General features: G+C 42.0%; 1 pseudogene; it reads right to left on the minus strand.

The window, feature by feature from the left end:
* Positions 1-418: 418 nt before the first annotated feature.
* Positions 419-1363, minus strand: LOC102384409 (annotated as a pseudogene).
* Positions 1364-6690: the final 5327 nt, after the last annotated feature.

The raw sequence follows: 6690 nt of genomic DNA on the forward strand, positions 1-6690 counted from the left end.
TGTCACTATGTATAAGGACAGTGGAGTAAGACAGATAACAAGTGAACAGGATTTTGGCCTGTAATACCCACATTATTGGCAATCATGTGCAACAGGGAAAGAAAAATCAGGAATACTGTCAATAGAGGAATTATATATTATTGGAATTCAATATTTGAATTAAATATTAAATATCGGAATGAAATATTATTGGAATTAAATATTCAAATCCATTAGAGGATAAAGCATTAAATATTGCTCAAGAAAAAGAAAGATTGCATTTTTCCCATTTTAAAATAAAAAATGTGTATTGAATTTAGGAGCCATTTGCATAGGATTGAATTTCACCCATTCATGAGTACAATAAATCTAAACACAGTTAAAACCAATGCTTCCTCTGCTATGACACTGACAATTCAAATAAGTCTGTGAAAAAGTGTTATGAGGAATTATACTTCCCAAACAGCTTTCTTAAGGCTCCTAAGACATCCCTGTTTCTCAGGCTGTATATGAGGGGTTTCAGTACTGGAGTGACAATGGTATAAAACACAGGTATGATCTTGTCTTGGTCCGGCGAGTGGTAAGCATTGGGTCCCAATACATGAACATTGTTCCCCCATAGAACAGCCCCACTACAGTCAGATGCGAGGAGCAAGTGGCCAGAGCCTTGTGCCTTCCCTTAGCTGAGCTCATCCTCAGGACTGCAGAGAGGACGCGGGCATAAGAAGCCAGTATGATGGAGGAAGGAATGAGGAGCAAGATGACTCCACTTATGAACACTGCAGTCTCATAAGTGGTGGTGTCGGAGCAGGACAACTTCAACAGAGCTGGGATCTCACAGAAGAAATGGTTAATCTCTTTGGAGTGGCAATAGGGCAGCTGTATCACATACACCATGTTTATGAAGGCATCTAGTGTCCCACCACACCACACCCCAGCCGCCAGGCTCAGGCAGACTCTCTTCCTCATGAGGATGGGGTATTGCAAGGGATGGCAAATTGCTACATACCTGTCGTAAGACATGACTGCCAGGAGGAGAGACTCAGATGCTCCAATGGTCAGGGTGAGAAGGATTTAAGTCCCACAACCAGCCAGAGAAATGGGGTTGCCTGGGATCAGGAAGTCCGCTGACATTTCAGGGACAATGATGAGGGTCTGACAGATGTCCATGAAGGCCAACTGACTGAGGAAAAAGTACATGGGGATGTGAAGGCAGGAATCCACCTGGATTAGAAACATGAGGAGAGCATTCCCCAACAAGGCAGTCACAGAAGCAAGTAGAATCATTGCCAGCAGGAGGGTGTCTATCTTGGTCTGGTTCAGGAACCGTTTTTTCCCCCAGAAGTACAAATTCTGTCAGCAAGGTTGCATTTTTTCCCTTCATTTCCTCATCACTTTTTTTTGACCTGATGGGTACCAATTTGAAACAAACAGACAGGCACATATGGAATAAACACACGTTATGGTGAATAACAACAAGGGAGCTCATGTGAAGGAGAAACCAGTCTCCACTGAAACAAGCAGCAGACTTTGGGCCAAACCCTCTCCCACCTTTTAGGTGCCTAAGTGGACTCAGGTTGGCATAAGGGTGATCCTGTTCCACCGTGCTGAAGCCCCTGAAGAAACTTTAGTGCACCTACTGATGTAAAGAGCCATCATCTTGCCCTTAAGAGTTAGGCTGAGTTTCAAAAAGACAAGAGCTGGAGCAGGACCATCCAACTTTTGCATGACCTGTTTTTCAGACTCAATCACCCAGAAAAGGATCCTATGTCCACTTAGGTGCCTATGTCCACTTAGCTACCTCAGAGGCAGAATAGGATTTGGCCCTCTCTGTTTTAACACAACTGTCCCAGACTCCTTAGGATATTTTACTTATTGGTGTTTAAACTTTGAAGGAGATGCCTCATAGTGTTTGATGTCAGCTTGAAACACTGTCATCTTAGATTTCAAGGGTGATTAACACCCAGTAAGTCTACTGTGGCAGTTCGCTGTGAGATTCAGGACTTCAGCATTTCTGAATATCAGCATCAAGGGCCATGATTTTACCAAATATATTTTCATTTTTGTGTTAAGTTTTAATTGCACAGAATCATGGAGGTAGATGGGACTTTGCAGGTCACCTGAAACAAATCCCTGCACTTATGCAGGACCTGCTATCATCATCTTCATTATCATCCCCTTGGATTCATTCTCCCTTTTGATTCCAATTATGATGATTTATTCTTCCATTTGTTAACATATTTATTCTCCCTTGCACTACAGAAGCAAGGTTTTTGGCCTTGCCTGTTAACTTCTCTAGAACAGAAACCAGTATGAAGCTTTCTTCATGTGATTTCTTCATTGGCATTCATGTATGCTCAAGACCCATTTCCTTCAGTAGAAGAGGTCACACCGGCACATGGCAACCAGAGCTGCAAAAACCTCAGGTCAGGCACAGCTTCCTTATCCCTGGAAGTCTCTCCCCCTTTCTTTCATTCCTGGCTCTCACTCCATCTCATAGCTCAAAAGTGCTGTGTTCTTTTCTTGCCCCAGTTCCTGAGCTTTACACTGGGAAACACTTTTTTTCTCAGCGCTCTTGCCCTGGGAGGACATTGCCTTCAACGAAAGCCTGAGCACTGCTCCTCCATTTATTTAGTTGCTTTACAGTAAAAAGGACATTCAGAGCTTGCTTCAGCAACCAGAGAGAAGGGAGGGTTTCAACCAAGAACCAGGATCCTCACAATATGGGATCTTATCAGTGGTATTCTCAGTATATTTGATAAATGTTTATAGTGCTAAAAAATCCTTCTACAGACTTAGTTGCTATTATGATCAATGAAAATGTTACTGATATAAAGTATGCATATATAGATACACATATATATATATACATATATAGATTCATAGATGTTAGGGTCGGAAGGGACCTCAGTAGATCATCGAGTCTGACCCCCTGCATAGGCAGGAAAGAGGGCTGGGTTTCTATATCTATAGGTATATATCTACATATCTATAGCTATACATATCTATATCTATATCTATCTATCTAGATAGATAGATATAGATATATGGTAGCATATTTATTTGAAAAATGCATTCTTATGAAGCTTCACAACATAGTAGAGTTATCTGTGACAATATCTGTCTTATGATTGTCTTCATTCTCAGAACTATTAGCTAAAATTAGTTTGGGAGGAAAAACTTGCTTTTCTTTGAGTTTGTTCTATGGAACTCTATATAATAGCAGTCATCTTATGCATGAAAAAATACCTGAATTTTTAAAGTCTGAGCTCTTAAAATTTGGAAATACAAGGGATCAATTTTTGCTTACCTTCATCTTGTCCTATGTAAAAGCTAGAACAGAAAGAAGTTTTCTCTTTTCTGAAGAAATGCTTTTTGATTTTTCTTTGAGATGAAGTCACTGTGTTACGTTTCAGAGTTTTATTTTATTATAGTCGATGATGATGATACAATAATAGTAATAATACTATCTTATAAAGAAATGATTCTTCTTCACATCACAAGCAGTCTATAGTTGTGTATATATATATATATATATAAAGTTGTTGTAAGAAGTAAATCAATAAATAGCCTCTGAAAATCCCTTTTTGTCACTATTACCTATCCTGTTGAAAAAGCAGTGTGGAAATCAGCCTAAAGAAAGTGCATGCCCTTTAAGCTTGTACTCTCTTCATATGGAGCAGTAATATAATTCTAAGGGAGCAGTGTAGTTTAAAATGTTAAAGGCATATATTCCTATGATAAAGAAAAAAGTGAAAAATAGAATAAGCAGTCATGAGCATGTGTTCCTAAAAAAACACAATGATTTTCCTGCATACAATATGCTACATTATAAAAGCCCAGGCTAAAGGAACTAAAATGAGTACCTGAGACACTCTAGCTGTGACTCTCTTCTAATCTACTGCTACAGTCACCTTATGTAGTTCTTTACTGAACCCCAAGGATCAGTAACTGGCAGAAAAATATTATAATTGGAATGGAGATTGGGACCATTACATCACTCCAGTAGCTCCAAGTTCTTAACTCCAGGGTAAAACACACTTAAACTGTTCTCTTGAGTCTTTAATAAAAGTACATTTCCAGGTGACACCTTGGTATGGGTTTTTTCCATGCAGATATTGGAGTTCCCTTTTAAGTATTGTGTAAGAAAGTGTAGGAAGGGGTCCCCAAAAGGGGAAGCCTGATATTGATGCTTCCCTCTTCTACTCTTCAGTGGTCAACCACTTACCTACCCAGTTATGTACAGATTTACAGGGAACCTAGAAGACAGGTGAAGTCACAATTTGTCCATTTAACTACTGGTATTTCTTGCTTGGTTCTTAGCATCCCTGCTCAGTAATGAAGTGCTATTATTCCCATTGTACAGAAGGCAATTGAAGCAGACCAGAGCCATGCAACTTGCCTGAGTAAGCAGAGAATCTTAGAGCCTAGGTCATGACAGGCACAGGTTCAGATCCCCTTCAGGCAGAAGAGGTTAGTGAACCTGGCACTCTCATGTCCTGGGCATGCATCCTAACAGCTGGACTGTTGAAGTAAAGGCAACTGCTGCATTTGTGAATACTGCCTATTTTTTTTTTCCTTTGCTCTTTGGAGAGGAGTCTGGAAGCTGAACACTTTCTTTTGGATCAAATCTTAATCCACTTTACACAACTACAATTGGCAGGTACAAAACAGCATAACTACACTTACAGAGCTGAGCATCTGCAAACTGGAATTGCTCAGACACATGAGTAAGTCCTGAACATTTAGCGCAGCAAAACCCATAACCCATTTTAGTCCTGGGGGGACAACCTGAAGCACTAGTGGCATAGCCAGTTGCTGACACAAGCCCCGGTGATCAGTAGAGGGAAGTGCTGGTATGGGGTCTAGAGCCTCTGGCTGTGTGGTGCAGAGCTAGGCCAGGATGCTGATATAAGGTGTCAAGTGTCACAGCCAAGAGCCAAGTTAACCTTTCCCTGTCCCTGCAGCCACCACTGAATTCAGGGCTTTGGGTCCTCACATGCCATATATGACTGCAGTGAATATGGGACTAAGAAAGAGTTAACCTGTCTCTTGGTGGTAACACATCCTGTCCCCTGTCCAGTCCCCATAGCTGGAGACTTGAGCATCCCTGTCTCCATCATGGCATCACAGGGTGCAAACTCCGTCAGGTTGGTGTCTGGGGGAGAGGATCCAAGTAGCTGTTGAGAAGGTAGTGGGACATAATTTTTGGTACTCCTGACAACGAGGTTGACCACCACTGTTTCAGTCCAACAGCCTAGTAGTTATGACAGCTTCCTTTAGCTCCCCCTCCTCCCAAGTTGCAAGGGGATTGAACTTACACCTCCAATTACCCAGCAAAGTGCTCTGTCCACCAGACCACCAGCTACACATTATATAGACCAATCTTCAGCCCTCCTCTTGAAGTTGGCCCACTGGGCAACCAAAATAGGGACACATGTAGAGCCAAAAACAAGGGAAACAAAACAGTGAGTGTTTGGCTCACTGAAATGATTGCTGCCCTTACAGGTATGCAGACCTTGGGATCTTGCTCCTAATAGAGTAGTGTATTTGGGGAAGTCCATCCCTATTACTTAGAAAGAGGTCATATACCTTTAAATATGTAGCCACAGGTGGGAGCCCAACTTCCTTCTGGTGGTATATAAGAGGTCTTGCCAAAAGGTTTGGCAGTTGAATAGGATACCATCTGGGGATGTGTTACCTCTCAGCTCCATGTTCTTGGGGAACCCTGACACAGGACACAGCCTGTCTGACTCACAAAGAATCCTCCCGCCACCCCCCCACCCCCCTCACCTCGACCTGAACAAGAACTGATTATGAAAGACAATGAAGATGCAGTGGGAGACACACCTAAAGCCCTCCAGATAAGGGTGACAAGAGTAAAGCTAGGTCTCATTTGCATCCAAGATGGAATCAGATGACAATTCATTTATGTCGGAGATACAAAGACCACAGTGAATTCTGGGATCAGAGAAGCAGGGGAGTGCTGCATGATGGTGAATCTGTGCTCCAAATGCTAATCAACCCACATTTACACACACCCAGCTCAGCATTTATCAGATCAATTCTAGTCTGGATTTACAAAGGACCTTCCCCTTCCCTGCCCCCCCTCCCCCAATCTAACCAGAACTAAGCAGAAGTAAAGTTTAATAGGCATCTCGGGCCATACATTCCCCGGTCCCACTATGGGAGGCCTATTTAAACTTGATTGACTAAAACTCAGTTGCCGGGTTAGGAAATGCTGAGGCAAGAGACCAAGTCAGAGGGGGTATGGGCAACATTTGAACAATGGTAAAGGGTTCATCACAGCATCCAGCCCATTGGAGCCCTGACCACAAATGATGTCATAATTTTCCCAGGATGACTGGTGGAAGTCCTCCCCAGCTCTCGCTCTCTCGCTCTCTTTCTCTTCTCTCTAGGCATAGATTTCTGAACCTGAATTGTAGTAGTTAAGCTTGAGCTAAGTTTCCCCAAATACTTAGTGAAACTAGGGTAGTATTGTAATTATTTTGATTGTTTTCCTTTGCATGTCTATTATTACTAGTACCATTATATATTTCATATACTCAGCAATAAATAACTTTTATACTTAAACTGGTAGTAACTGGGTGTATGTTTCCTTCTCTACTTTCCTTCCTCACTTGCTCTGCAGCAATGCTTCTTTTACCTAAGCTAAGGATCCCTGTGAAGCCCAGAAATACTGTGGAGTCT

The sequence above is a fragment of the Alligator sinensis genome, unplaced genomic scaffold, assembly GCF_000455745.1.
Source record: "Alligator sinensis unplaced genomic scaffold, ASM45574v1 scaffold1617_1, whole genome shotgun sequence".
In the NCBI taxonomy this organism is placed as follows: Eukaryota; Metazoa; Chordata; order Crocodylia; family Alligatoridae; genus Alligator; species Alligator sinensis.